The sequence below is a fragment of the Mesoplodon densirostris genome, chromosome 10 (genome assembly GCF_025265405.1).
Source record: "Mesoplodon densirostris isolate mMesDen1 chromosome 10, mMesDen1 primary haplotype, whole genome shotgun sequence".
Lineage (NCBI taxonomy): Eukaryota > Metazoa > Chordata > Mammalia > Artiodactyla > Ziphiidae > Mesoplodon > Mesoplodon densirostris.
In genome coordinates this window covers 60719156-60732779 of record NC_082670.1, presented here as the reverse complement: position 1 = coordinate 60732779, position 13624 = coordinate 60719156, and the positions used below count along the sequence as shown (strand labels likewise).

Genomic DNA, 13624 nt, shown 5'->3' with positions numbered 1-13624 from the left:
TTCTATTGTTTTTTTAATCTCTATTTTATTTATTTCCTCTCTGATCTTGAGTATTTCCTTCCTTCTGCTGACTAGGTTTTGTTCTTCTTTTTCTAATTCTTTTAAGTGGTATATTATGTTGTTTGAGATTTTTCTTGTTTTTTGAGGAAGGTCTATATGGCTGTGAACTTCCCGCTAAGAAATGGTTTTGCTGCATCCCATAGATTTTGTATGGTTGTGTTTTTTTTTTTTTTTTTTTTTTTTTCTGTACGCGGGCCTCTCACTGCTGTGGCCTCTCCCGTTGCGGAGCACAGGCTCCGGACACACAGGCTCCGCGGCCATGGCTCGCGGGCCCAGCCGCTCCGCGGCATGTGGGATCCTCCGGGATCGGGGCACGAACCCGTGTCCCCTGCATCGGCAGGCGGACTCCCAACCACTGCGCCACCAGGGAGGTATGGTTGTGTTTTTATTGTCATTTGTCGCAAGGTATTTTTAAATTTTCTTTGATTTCATTATTGACCTGGTGGGGTTTTTTTAGTAGCATGTTGTTTAGTCTCCATGTAATCGTTTTTTTTTCACATATTTCTGTGGTTGATTTCTAGTTTCATGCTGTTGTGGTCAGAAAAGATGCTCGAGACAATTTCTATATCCTTAAGTTTGTTGAGGCTTGTTTTGTGGCCCAGTGTGTGGTCAATCCTAGAGAATGTTCCATATGCATTTGGAAAGAATTTCTTTTTTTTTGGATGTAATATCCTGAAAATATCAATTAAGTCTAATTAACTGTTCTATTGTATTATTATTTTTTTTAAATTGATTTTTATTGGAGTGTAGTTGATATACAATGTTGTGTTAGTTTCAGTTGTACAGCAAAGTGAATCAGTTATACATATATCCACTCATTTGTAGATTCTATTCCCATATACGTCATTACAGAGTACGGAGAAGAGTTCTTTAAACTTTTTTTTTTTTTTTTAACATCTTTACTGGAGTATAATTGCTTTACAATGGTGTGTTAGTTTCTGCTTTATAACAAAGTGCATCAGTTATACATATACATATGTTCCCATATCTCTTCCCTCTTGCGTCTCCCTCCCTCCCACCCTCCCTGTCCCACCCCTCTAGGTGGTCGCAGAGCACCGAGCTGATCTCCCTGTGCTATGCGGCTGCTTCCTATTAGCTATCTGTTTTACGTTTGGTAGTGTATATATGTCCATGCCTCTCTCTCGCTTTGTCACAGCTTACCCTTCCCCCTCCCCATATCCTCAAGTCCATTCTCTAGTAGGTCTGTGTCTTTATTCCTGTCTTACCCCTAGGTTCTTCATAACATTTTTTTTCTTAAATTCCATATATATGTGTTAGCATACGGTATTTGTCTTTCTCTTTCTGACTTACTTCACTCTGTATGACAGACTCTAGGTCCATCCACCTCATTACAAATAGCGCAGTTTCGTTTCTTTTTATGGCTGAGTAATATTCCATTGTATATATGTGCCACATCTTCTTTATCCATTCATCCGATGATGGACACATAGGTTGTTTCCATCTCTGGGCTATTGTAAATAGAGCTGAAATGAACATTTTGGTACATGACTCTTTTTGAATTATAGTTTTCTCAGGGTATATGCCCAGTAGTGGGATTGCTGGGTCATATGGTAGTTCTATTGGTAGTTTTTTAAGGAACCTCCATACTGTTCTCCATAGTGGCTGTACCAATTCACATTCCCACCAGCAGTGCAAGAGTGTTCCCTTTTCTCCACACCCTCTCCAGCATTTATTGTTTCTAGATTTTGTTTTGATGATGGCCATTCTGACTGGTGTGAGATGATATCTCGTTGTAGTTTTGATTTGCATTTCTCTAATGATTAATGATGTTGAGAATTCTTTCATGTGTTTGTTGGCAGTCTGTATATCTTCTTTGGAGAAATGTCTGTTTAGGTCTTCTGCCCATTTTTTGGATTGGGTTGTTTGTTTTTTTGTTATTGAGCTGAATGAGCTGCTTGTAAATTTTGGAGATTAATCTTTTGTCAGTTGCTTCATTTGCAAATATTTTCTCCCATTCTGAGGGTTGTCTTTTCATCTTGTTTATGGTCTCCTTTGCTGTGCAAAAGCTTTTAAGTTTCATTAGGTCCCATTTCTTTATTTTTGTTTTTATTTCCATTTCTCTAGGAGGTAGGTCAAAAAGGATCTTGCTGTGATTTATGTCATAAAGTGTTCTGCTTATGTTTTCCTCTAAGAGTCTGTTTCTGGCCTTACATTTAGGTCTTTAATCCATTTTGAGCTTATTTTTGTGTATGGTGTTAGGGAGTGATCTAATCTCATACTTTTTACATGTACCTGTCCAGTTTTCCTAGCACCACTTATTGAAGTGGCTGTCCTTTCTCCACTGTACATTCCTGCCTCCTTTATCAAAGATAAGGTGACCATATGTGCATGGGTTTATCTCTGGGCTTTCTATCCTGTTCCATTGATCTATCTTTCTGTTTTTGTGCCAGTACCATACTGTCTTGATTACTGTAGCTTTGTAGTATAGTCTGAAGTCAGGGAGCCTAATTCCTCCAGCTCCGTTTTTCATTCTCAAGATTGCTTTGGCTATTCGGGGTCTTTTGTGTTTCCATACAAATTGTGAAATTTTCTGTTCTAGTTCTGTGGAAAATGCCAATGGTAGTTTGATAGGGATTGCATGTAATCTGTAGATTGCATTGGGTGGTAGAGTCATTTTCACAATGTTGATTCTTCCAATCCAAGAACATGGTATATCTCTCCATCTGTTTGTATCATCTTTAATTTCTTTCATCAGTGTCTTATAATTTTCTGCATACAGGTCTTTTGTCTCCTTAGGTAGGTTTATTCCTAGATATTTTATCCTTTTTGTTGCAGTGGTAAACGGGAGTGTTTCCTTGATTTCACTTTCAGATTTTTCATCATTAGTATATAGGAATGCCAGAGATTTCTGTGCATTAATTTTGTATCCTGCTACTTTACCAAATTCATTGATTAGCTCTAGTAGTTTTCTGGTAGCATCTTTAGGATTCTCTATGTATAGTATCATGTCATCTGCAAACAGTGACAGCTTTACTTCTTCTTTTCCGATTTGGATTCCTTTTATTTCCTTTTCTTCTCTGATTGCTGTGGCTAAAACTTCCAAAACTATGTTGAATAAGAGTGGTGAGAGTGGGCAACCTTGTCTTGTTCCTGATCTTAGTGGAAGTGGTTTCAGTTTTTCACCATTGAGGATGATGTTGGCTGTGGGTTTGTCATATATGGCCTTTATTATGTTGAGGAAAGTTCCCTCTATGCCTACTTTCTGCAGGGTTTTTATCATAAATGGGTGTTGAATTTTGTCAAAAGCTTTCTCTGCATCTATTGAGATGATCATATGGTTTTTCTCCTTCAATTTGTTAATATGGTGTATCACATTGATGGATTTGTGTATATTGAAGAATCCTTGCATTCCTGGGATAAACCCCACTTGATCATGGTGTATGATCCTTTTAATGTGCTGTTGGATTCTGTTTGCTAGTATTTTGTTGGGGATTTTTGCATGTATGTTCAACAGTGATATTGGCTGGTAGTTTTCTTTCTTTGTGACATCCTTGTCTGGTTTTGGTATCAAGGTGATGGTGGCCTCGTAGAATGAGTTTGGGAGTGTTCCTCCCTCTGCTATATTTTGGAAGAGTTTGAGAAGGATAGGTGTTAGCTCTTCTCTAAATGTTTGATAGAATTCACCTGTGAAGCCATCTGGTCCTGGGCTTTTGTTTGTTGGAAGATTTTTAATCACAGTATTCAATTTCAGTGCTTGTGATTGAATGTCTGTTCATATTTTCTGTTTCTTCCTGATTCAGTCTTGGCAGGTTGTGCATTTCTAAGAATTTGTCAGTTTCTTCCAGGTTTTCCATTTTATTGGCATAGAGTTGCTTGTAGTAATCTCTCATGATCTTATGTATTTGTGCAGTGTCAGTTGTTACTTCTCCTTTTTCATTTCTAATTCTATTGATTTGAGTCTTCTCCCTTTTTTTTTCTTGATGAGTCTGGCTAATGGTTTATCAATTTTGTTTATCTTCTCAAAGAACCAGCTTTTAGTTTTATTGATCTTTGCTATCGTTTCCTTCATTTCTTTTTCATTTATTTCTGATCTGATTTTTATGATTTTTTTCCTTCTGCTAACTTTGGGGTTTTTTTGTTCTTCTTTCTCTAATTGCTTTAGGTGCAAGGTTAGGTTGTTCATTCGAGATGTTTCCTGTTTCTTAAGGTTGGATTGTATTGCTATAAACTTCCCTCTTAGAACTGCTTTTGCTGCATCCCATAGTTTTTGGGTCGTCATGTCACCATTGTCATTTGTTTCTAGGTATTTTTTAATTTCCTCTTTGAATTCTTCAGTGATCACTTTGTTATTAAGTAGTGTATTGTTTAGCCTCCATGTGTTTGCATTTTTTACAGATCTTTTCCTGTAATTGATATCTAGTGTCATAGCATTGTGGTCGGAAGAGATACTTGATACAGTTTCAATTTTCTTAAATTTACCGAGGCTTGATTTGTGATTCAAGATATGATCTGTCTTGGAGAATGTTCCATGAGTACTTGAGAAAAATGTGTATTCTGTTGTTTTTGGATGGAATGTCCTATAAATATCAGTTAAGTCCATCTTGTTTAATGTATCATTTAAAGCTTGTGTTTCATTATTTATATTCAATTTGGATGATCTGTCCATCGATGAAAGTGGGGTGTTAAATATCCTTACTCTGAATGTGTTACTGTCCATTTCCCCTTTTATGACTGTTAGTATTTGCCTTATGTATTGAGGTGCTCCTATGTTGGGTGCATAAATATTTACAATTGTTATATCTTCTTCTTGGATTGATCCCTGGATCATTATGTAGTGTCCTTCTTTGTCTCTTCTAATAGTCTTTATTTTAAAGTCTATTTTGTCTGATATGAGAATTGCTATTCCAGCTTTCTTTTGGTTTCTCTTTGCATGGAATATCTTTTTCCATCCCCTTACTTTCAGTCTGTACGTGTCTCTAGGTCTGAAGTGGATCTCTTGTAGACAACATATATATGGGTCTTGGTTTTGTATCCATTCAGCCAATCTGTGTCTTTTGGTGGGAGCATTTAATCCATTTACATTTAAGGTAATTATTGATATGTATGTTCCTATTCCCATTTTCTTAATTGTTTTGGGTTAGTTAGTATATGTCTTTTCCTTCTCTTGTGTTTCTTGCCTAGAGAAGTTCCTTTAGCATTTGTTGTAAAGCTGGTTTGGTGGTGCTGAACTCTCTTAGCTTTTGCTTGTCTGTAAAGGTTTTAATTTCTCCATCAAATCTGAATGAGATCCTTGCTGGGTAGAGTAATCTTGGTTGCAGGTTTTTCTCCTTCATCACTTTAAATATGTCCTGCCAGTCCCTCCTGCCAGTCCCTTCTGGCTTGCAGATCTTTCTGCTGAAAGATCAGCTGTTAACCTTATGGGGATTCCCTTGTGTGTTATTTGTTGTTTTCCCCTTGCTGCTTTTATATGTTTTCTTTGTATTTAATTTTTGACAGTTTGATTAATATGTGTCTTGGCATATTTCTCCTTGGATTTATCCTGTATGGGACTCTCTGTGCTTCCTGGACTTGATTAACTATTTCCTTTCCCATATTAGGGAAATTTTCAACTATAATCTCTTCAAATATTTTCTCAGTCCCTTTCTTTTTCTCTTCTTCTTCTGGAACCCCTATAATTCAAACGTTGGTGCATTTAATGTTGTCCCAATGGTCTCTGAGACTGTCCTCATTTATTTTCCTTTTTTTTTCTTTATTCTGCTCTGCAGTAGTTATTTCCACTATTTTATCTTCCAGGGTCACTTATCCATTCTTCTGCCTCAGTTATTCTGCTATTGATCCCATCTAGAGTATCTTTAATTTCATTTATTGTGTTGTTCATCGTTGTTTGTTTTATCTTTAGTTCTTCTAGGTCCTTGTTAACTGTTTCTTGCATTTTGTCTATTCTATTTCCAAGATTTTGGATCATCTTTACTATCATTATTCCTAATTCTTTTTCAGGTAGACTGCCTATTTCCTCTTCATTTGTTAGGTTTGGTGGGTTTTTATCTTGCTCCTTCACCTGCTGTGTGTTTTTCTGTCTTCTCATTTTGCTTATCTTACTGTGTTTGGGGTCTCTTTTTGCAGGCTGCAGGTTCGTAGTTCCTGTTGTTTTTGTTGTCTGTCTCCAGTGGCTAAGGTTGGTTCAGTGGGTAGTGTAGGCTTCCTGGTGGAGGGGACTAGTGCCTGTGTTCTGGTGGATGAGGCCGGATCTTGTCTTTCTGGTGGGCAGGTCCACGTCTGGTGGTGTGTTTTGGGGTGTCTGTGGACTTATGATTTTAGGCAGCCTCGCTGCTAATGGGTGGTGTTGTGTTCCTGTCTTGCTAGTTGTTTGGCATAGGGTGTCCAGCACTGTAGCTTGCTGGTCGTTGAGTGAAGCTGGGTGCTGGTGTTGAGAATGAGATCTCTGGGAGATTTTCACCTTTTGATATTACGTGGAGCTGGGAGGTCTCTTGTGGACCAGTGTCCTGAAGTTGGCTCTCCCACCTCAGAGGGACAGCACTGACTCCTGGCTGTAGCACCAAGAGCCTTTCATCCACACGGCTCAGAATAAAAGGGAGAGAAAGTAGAAAGAAAGAATTAGAAGAAAGAAAGGAAGAAAGAAAGAAAGGAAAAGAGAAAGAAAGGAGGGAAGGAGGGAGGGAGTAGGAAAGTAAGGAAGAAAGAAAGAAGATAAAATAGTTATTAAAATAAAAAATAATTATTAAGAAAAAGAAATTAAAATCAAAAACAAACAAAACGGACGGATAGAACCCTAGGACAAATGGTGGAAGCAAAGCTATACAGACAAAATCTCACACAGAAGCATACACATACACACTCACAAAAAGCGGAAAAGGAAAAAATCATAAATCTTGCTCTCAAAGTCCACCTTCTCAATTTGGGATGATTCGTTGTCTATTCATGTATTCCACAGATGCAGGGTACATTACGTTCATTGTGGAGCTTTAATCCGCTGCTTGTGAGGCTGCTAGGAGAGATTTCCCTTTCTCTTCTTTGTTCGCACAGCTCCTGGGACTCAGCTTTGGATTTGGCCCCGCCTCTGCGTGTAGGTCGCTGGAGGGCATCTGTTCTTCGCTCAGACAGGACGGGGTTAAAGGAGCAGCTGCTTCGGGGACTCTGGCTCACTCAGGCCGGGGTGGAGGGAGGGGCACGGAGTGCGGGGCGAGCCTGTGGCAGCAGAGGCCGGCGTGACGTAGCACCAGCCTGAGGCGCGCCGTGCGTTCTCCCGGGGAAGTTGTCCCTGGATCCCGGGACCCTGGCAGTGGCGGGCTGCACAGGCTCCCCGGAAGGGGGGTGTGGATAGTGACCTGTGCTCGCACACAGGCTTCTTGGTGGCGGCAGCAGCAGCCTTAGCGTCTTATGCCCGTCTCTGGGGTCCGCGCTTTTAGCCGCGGCTCGCGCCCGTCTCTGGAGCTCCTTTAAGCAACGCTCTTAATCCCCTCTCCTCGCGCACCAGGAAACAAAAAGGGAAGAGAAAGTCTCTTGCCTCTTCGGTAGGTCCAGACTTTTCCCGGACTCCCTCCCGGCTAGCCGTGGTGCACTAACCCCTTCAGGCTGTTTTCACGCCGCCAACCCTAGTCCCCTCCCTGCGCTCCGACCACCGAAGCCCGAGCCTCAGCTCCTAGCCCCGCCCGCCCCAGCGGGTGAGCAGACAAGCCTCTCGGGCTAGTGAGTGCCCGTCGGCACTGATCCTCTGTGCGGGAATCTCTCCGCTTTGCCCTCCACACCCCTGTGGCTGCGCTCTCCTCCTCGGCTCCGAAGCTCCCCCCTCCTCCACCTGCAGTCTCCGCCCGCGAAGGGGCTTCCTAGTGTGTGGAAACCTTTCCTCCTTCACAGCTCCCTCCCACTGGTGCAGGTCCCGTCCATATCCTTTTGTCTCTGTTTATTCTTTTTTCTTTTGCCCTACCCAGGTACATGGAAACTTTCTTGCCTTTTGGGAGGTCTGAGGTCTTCTGCCAGCGTTCAATAGGTGTTCTGTAGGAGTTGTTCCACGTGTAGATGTATTTCTGGTGTATGTGTGGGGAGGAAGGTGATCTCTGCGTCTTACTCTTTCGCCATCTTCCCCTCCTCTCGGAAATCACTTTAATATTTGCACTTAGGACCGGCCAGCCGTCCCCATGACTGTTGCGGCTTCGGGCACCGGTGCCCGCTCCCTCTATTGTATTATTTAGGATCTCTGTTGCCTCACTGATTTTTCTGTCCAGAATATCTGTCCATTGATGCGAGTGGGATGTTAAAGCTTCCTACTGTTATTGTATTCTTGTCAATTTCTCCCTTTAATGTCTTTTAGTATTTGTCTTATGTATTTGGGTACTCCTGTATTAGTTGCATATATGTTGATCTGTATTAGGTGCATATATGAATGTAATAATCCTCTTCTTGCATTAATTCTTTTATTATTACACAGTGTCCTTCTTTATCTTTCTTCATGGCTTTTGTTTTAAAGTCTATCTTGTCTGATACGAATATTACAACCCCTGCTTTCTTTTCATTTCTGTTTGCATGAAATACCTATTTCCATCTCCTCACTTTCAATCTCTGTGTGTCCTTTCCTCTAAGGTGGGTCTTTTGTAGGCAGCATATTGTAGGCTCTTGCTTTTTTATCCAATCTGCCACTCTGTCTTTTGATTGGAGTGTTTAGTCCATTGACATTTAAGGTAATTATTGATAGATATATAGTTATCACCATTATAAACTTTGCTTTCCCTTTGATTTTATATTTCTTCTTTGTCCCTTTTTTGTTTTTCCTTTTGTGGTTTGATGATTTTCTTTTGTATTACGCTTATGTTCTCTTCTTTTTGGTTTTTGTGAATCTATTGTATGTTTTTGATTTGTGGTTACCGTTTTTCAAGTATATTAACCCCTTCCTATATCTACTTGTCTTAGACTGGTAGTCATTTAGGCTCAAACACATTCTAGGGAATGAAAAAAAATCTACATTTTCTTACTTTTCTCCCCCCCCATTTTATGAGTTTGATGTCCTTATTTACATCTTCATGTTCATCCTTTTGCTGTTTCATTGTGGTTATTATTAGTTTCACAGAATTTTTTTTTTTTAAATCTGTGTACTGGCTTATTTAGGTGATTTGCTTTCTGATTGTGATTTTCTCTTTCCTATGGATTCTTTTCTATTTAGAGAAAACCTTTCAATATTTCCTTTAGGATAGGTTTAGTATTGCTGTATTCTTTTAGTTTTTGCTTGTCTGAGAAATTCTTTGTCCCTCCTTCTATTCTAAATGATAATCTTGCTGGGTAGAGTATCCTAGGTTGCAGATGTTTCCCTTTTAGGACTTTGGATGTATCTTGCCACTCCCTTCTGTGTTGCAGTGTTTCTGTAGAGAAATCAGCTGATAGCCTTATGGGGGTTCCCTTGCCTCCTTTGTTTTTCTCTTGCTGCCTTTAGAATCCTCTCTTTAACTTTTTCCATTTTTATTATAATACGTCTTGGTGTAGGTCTGTTTGGGTTTACCTTGTTTGAGATCCTCTGTGCGTCCTGTACCTGGATATCTGTTCCTTCTTTAGGTTTGGGAAGTTTTCAGCCATAATTTCTTCAAATACATTTTTGATCCCCTTTTCTCTTTCTTCCCCTTCTGGAATCCTTATTATGCATACATTGGCACAATTTATATTATCCCATAGGTCTCTTATGTTGCTTGCTTTTTTTTTTTTTTTTTTTCATTTGGCTTTCTGTCTGCTGTTCTGATTGGGTCATTTCCATTATTCTATCTTCCTGGTTACTTATTCATTCTTCTGCATTATTTATTCTGCTATTCATTGTCTTTGGTTCAGTTTTCTTCTCAGCAAATGAGTTTTCTAATTTTTCTTGGTCCCTCTTTACAGCTTCTAGTTCCTTTTTACAGTACTCTGCATTTCTGTCAATAGCCTTTCTAAATTCCTTCAGTATTTCCATTGCCTCTTTTTTGAAATCGGTGTCTGTTAGACTGAAGAGGTCTGCTTCATTGCTTGTTATTTCAGGGGAATTCTCTTGGTCTTTTAATTGGGAGTGGTTCCTCTGCTTCTTCATTTTACTTATAGTTCTCTTGCTCTATGAGTTTAGGAGAAACAATTATCTGCTGTGGTCTTGGAGGGCTATTTATATGTGGAAGCGTCCCTGTGTAGCTTGTGTGGGTTTAAGATTTTTTGGTGTGAGGGCTGTTTTTAGTCTGGATGCCTGCCACCTCTTTCCTTAGTGTGTGCTGGCTGTTACCTTTTGATAGTGGATGTGCAGATGCTGTGGCTGGTGCCTCGTCGTGGAGTTCTCAGTGGCAGTGGCAGCTCACGTGTTGCCCCCAGAGCACATGATTAGAATGGAGGTGGCTCAGGACTGCTCCTGGAGTCTGGGAGGGCAAGGTGGGCAGCTCGAGGCTGCTCCTGAAGTCCAGGGGGCAGCAGCGACTCGTGACTGCTCCTGGAGCTCGTGTAGGCAGTGTCTTGTTGCCTTAGAGCTCGCGCGGGTAGAAAGGCTGTAATGGTGGTTCCCGCCCCTCCCCTCACGCACTACTGACACAATGGCACCTGGCCTCTAAGGCAGCCCAGGCTTCCTCTGCATACACCATCAGGTGTGGTTGCACCAGGCTCCAGCCCCTTCAGGCTGCTTCCGTGCAGTCCATCCCAGTCCTCTCTCTGGGTCTGATCTCTGAAGCTCAAGCTTCCGCACCCAGCCCCCGCCTGTATCGGCAGACAGGTGTCTCAGGCTTGGAAGTGCAGAGCTGTGGTATTGACTGTCTGTGCATGTCTTTCTCTATTCTAACTGCTGCAAACTGGTTGCTGTGTTCTTCTCTGAGGTTCTGAAGCTCCCCCTCTGTCCTGGTTGATCTACCCGCTGGTGATGGGACTTCCCAGGGTACAGGAACCTTTCCTCTTTTACAGCTTCATCCCAGGGATGCAGGTCCTGTCCCGATTCCTTTCTCGCTTTCTTTCTTCCCTTCCCTTCCATCCCCTCCCCTCCCCTCCCTTCCCTTCCTTCTTTCTTTCCGTTCTTTTTTGCCCCACTTGGTTATGTGGAGATTTTCTTGCCCTTTCAAAGGTCTAAGGTCTTCTGCCAGTGTTCAGTAGATATCCTGGGAGAATTGTTCACATGTAGATGTATTTTTGATGTACTTGTGGGAGGAGGTGAGCTTCACGTCCTAGTACTCTGCCATCTTGATCACTCTTCTACCACACATTGGCCTTTTAATCTTATTTAGGAAATTCTTTCTATCTCTGGGATAATTAAATCTGTATTTATATTATCTCCTAAAATGCTTATACTTAAATCTCTAGTCCACCTGGAATTAATTTTTGGTATATGGTGTTACAGTCACAGTTTCCATGTGAATATCTCATTGTTCCATATTATGTTGTTACTGTCAGTTTGTTTGGGTTTAGCCAGTATTTTCTGCTCATAATTCTTTTCCTCAGACCTTTCATGGTCTGCCCTAAGCACCTCCTTCTGTGGGGCCTGAGATGGCAAGCTGAGTTTTGCTTTGTCTAATCCATCTTTATTTTGATAAGTTTCTTTGCTGGGTTTAAAATTCCAGATTGGCAATTATTTTTTTCTCAGTGCATTGAAGGTGTTATTTTATCAGTCGTTGGCTTCTATTGTTGCTGTTGAAAATTCAGCTGTCAGTCTTATATTTTAATACTTTGTGGGTCATCTCTCTTTTCTCTCTGAGAGCTTTTAAGATCTCTTTAGTGTCCTGCTTATCTCAGGTGTGGATTTTGTTGGGCTTCCTGGAGCTGAGGTTTGGTGTCTTTCATCACTTCTGGGATATTCTCTGATCTTTTGTCTTGAGAGTCTCCAGTTACTGTCTCTCCCTGTCCCCTGCCCCTTCTGGGACTTACTTACATATTTATTCTTCTCCATATTGCATAAGTTATCTTTCATATTTTCCATTTCTTTGTCTCTCTGTGCTGCACTTCAGATAATTTTTTTAGATCTACCTTACCATTAATTACCTTGCCAACTTTGTCCACTCTGTTCAGTCTATCTTGATTTTTCATTTCAGTTATTATATTTTTTATTTTTAGAAATTTTATTTGGTTTTTTTTGAAATCTCCTTGATCATTTTTAATATAAACTTATTTTTATTAACTTTGGTTTAAATTTTTAAGATTGAGTCAGAATAAAATCATTTTCCCCATTGTTTACCATGGTATTTTGACCCCCACCTGTTAGCATATTAAAATACAAAAGGTGTTGTATCACGTGACCTTGCCAAAGGTGCAGATAGAGACAATTCTACTTTTTTCCTTTCATATTTTTATACTGTTTCCTTGCCTCACTACAATGGTTAGGACCCCCAGTACAACGTCAAATAGGATGAGTGAGCATGGGTGTTAATTATCTTGTTCTCCATTGTGGAAAGAACACTTTCAGTATTTCACTGTTAAACATGATGTTAGCTGGAGGTTTTTCATAGATGCCCTTTTCAGATTAAGGTAGTTATTTTCTCTTCCTAGTTTGCTGAGAGTTTTTAATTATAAATTGTTGTTGTCTAATACTCTTTCTATATCTAAAATGATCATGTATTTCTCATTTATTCTGTTAATATGGTGAGATTTTCCAAACGCTAAATCACCTTGCTTTCCTGGGCTAATCTCTTCTTGATTGTATTATTCTTTTTTTTTTTTTAATATATTGCTGGATTTAAATTGCTGATGTTTTGTTCAGGATTTTTGCATCTATGACTGTAAAGGATATTGGTCTAAAATTTTCCTTTTTTCAGTGTCTTCTCAGGTTTTGTATTAGGGTTATGCTAACCTTGTGAGGTAGGAATTATCCTTCCTTTATTTTTTGAAAGAGTTTATGTAAGATTGGTGTTATTTCTGTTTCCTTTTTCTATTTTTTAAATTGCACTATAGTTGATTTACAATATTGTTAGTTTCAGGTGTACAGCAGAGTCATTCAGTTACACACACACACACACACACACACACACACATATTCTTTTTCAGATTCTTTTCCATTACAGGTTATTACAAGATGTTGAATATAGTTTGCTGTGGTATGCAGTAGGTCCTTGTTGTTTTATATATAGTGTATATCTGTTAATCCCATAATCCTAACTAATCCCCACCTGCTTTCCTCTTTCGTAACCATAAATTTGTTTTCTATGTCTGTGAGTCTGTTTTGTAAATAAGTTTATTTGTATTATTTTTTAGATTCCACATGTAAGTGATATCATTTATTTGTCTTTCCTTGATCAGTTTTGATAGTCTCCTGCCACTTATTCAATGTTTTAATATCTCTTAAGCATACTGAACATGCTTATTATTTTATCATCTTTGCCAGTATTTCCAGTCTCTAAAACTTGGCAGATGTGATTCTGTGATTTCTTCTGGATTCTAATTCTTGGTGTCTAGTTTCTTTGTGTATTTTGTAACTTTTTGACCACTAAGTCCTGGTACTTTATCTGTGAGGAATTATTTGAAGTCTGGGTTGAAGATGAATTTCTGCAGAGAGAATTTGCATTTGATTCTATCAGGAACCTGGAGGAACAGTCAGCCCTGGAATCAGTTTAAACTAAAATCTCCACTTTAAGTTGTCAAGCAACTTGCTTAGTGTGAATCCTGGCTGTGAAAG

The 13624-nt window shown here is 39.7% G+C and overlaps 1 protein-coding gene across 2 annotated transcripts in view; it reads left to right on the top strand.

Moving 5' to 3' along the window:
- MLH1 (mutL homolog 1) overlaps positions 1-13624 on the top strand; it is a 58768-nt gene that overhangs the window by 36975 nt on the left and 8169 nt on the right. The window lies entirely within an intron of this gene.